Below are 894 nucleotides of genomic sequence, written 5' to 3'. Positions count from 1 at the left end.
ATAAAGTTTTTTAAGCCTCACTTAAAAGGAAGCACAGTAACCTGCATCTTTTTTCATCTCCATGACTCAGTAAAGTCAAGGATGGCTCCAATAGAACCATCCCATTTTATACATAATAATTTTATTTACTTTTTGAACAAAGCTGGACAATTTCATACATGTACACATGTATTTTGATCATCTCTTCCCCCATTAACCCTGTCCAATCATACTGGGAACCCACGAAACCATCCCACCTATAACTCTACACAATTAATATTATTATTAGGCCAGAGTCAAATAATGATCAACACTAATTGGACTCATTATGCTATTAGAACTCTCTCTTGAGTGCTCGCTTCAGCAGCACATATACTAAAATTGGAACGATACAGAGAAGATTAGCATGGCCCCTGCGCAAGGATGACACGCAAATTCGTGAAGCATTCCATATTTAAAAAATAAAGAACTCTCTCTTGAGGTTTGTTTCAAAGTACTTTGTTAAAGGAAAATTAGTAACATAGAGAAGAGAGAAGAGGAGGACAAGGGAGGAAGTAAGGGAGGGAAGGAGGAATAGAGGGAGGGAGCCCAGTAAGGGTGGAACAGGAAGTGTAGTGTCACAGTAGATAAGGGTGACCCAGTCCAACACTAGCTTTCGACTTGGTGGCCATGCCACAACCTTTCCATGTTCAGGACAGAAGGTCAGACATATTTGTTCTCTCACATCCACAAGGCACTGATGGAGGGCAACCTCCTGGAATAGGAATTTTCTTCATCAATTCTATGACTCCTGAGCTGGCTGCTTGAAAAAAAAAAAAAAAAAAACAACCCTTCAACCCTTCAAAAATGCAAGACACATGTGATAGCTTTTGAGACTGATATCATACCTTGATACAGGAGCCCCAGGCTGTGTAT

General features: G+C 40.0%; 1 non-coding gene across 1 annotated transcript; it reads left to right on the top strand.

Annotated features, from left to right (window-relative positions):
- The first annotated feature begins 330 nt into the window (after window positions 1-330).
- On the top strand, window positions 331-437 carry LOC119820187. The gene has a single exon (XR_005286439.1). It is a non-coding gene; the product is annotated as a U6 spliceosomal RNA (small nuclear RNA).
- Window positions 438-894: the final 457 nt, after the last annotated feature.

This window comes from Arvicola amphibius, chromosome 7 (genome assembly GCF_903992535.2).
Source record: "Arvicola amphibius chromosome 7, mArvAmp1.2, whole genome shotgun sequence".
In the NCBI taxonomy this organism is placed as follows: Eukaryota; Metazoa; Chordata; class Mammalia; order Rodentia; family Cricetidae; genus Arvicola; species Arvicola amphibius.
The sequence above is the reverse complement of the archived record's forward strand: the minus strand, read 5'-3'. Positions and strand labels throughout refer to the sequence as shown.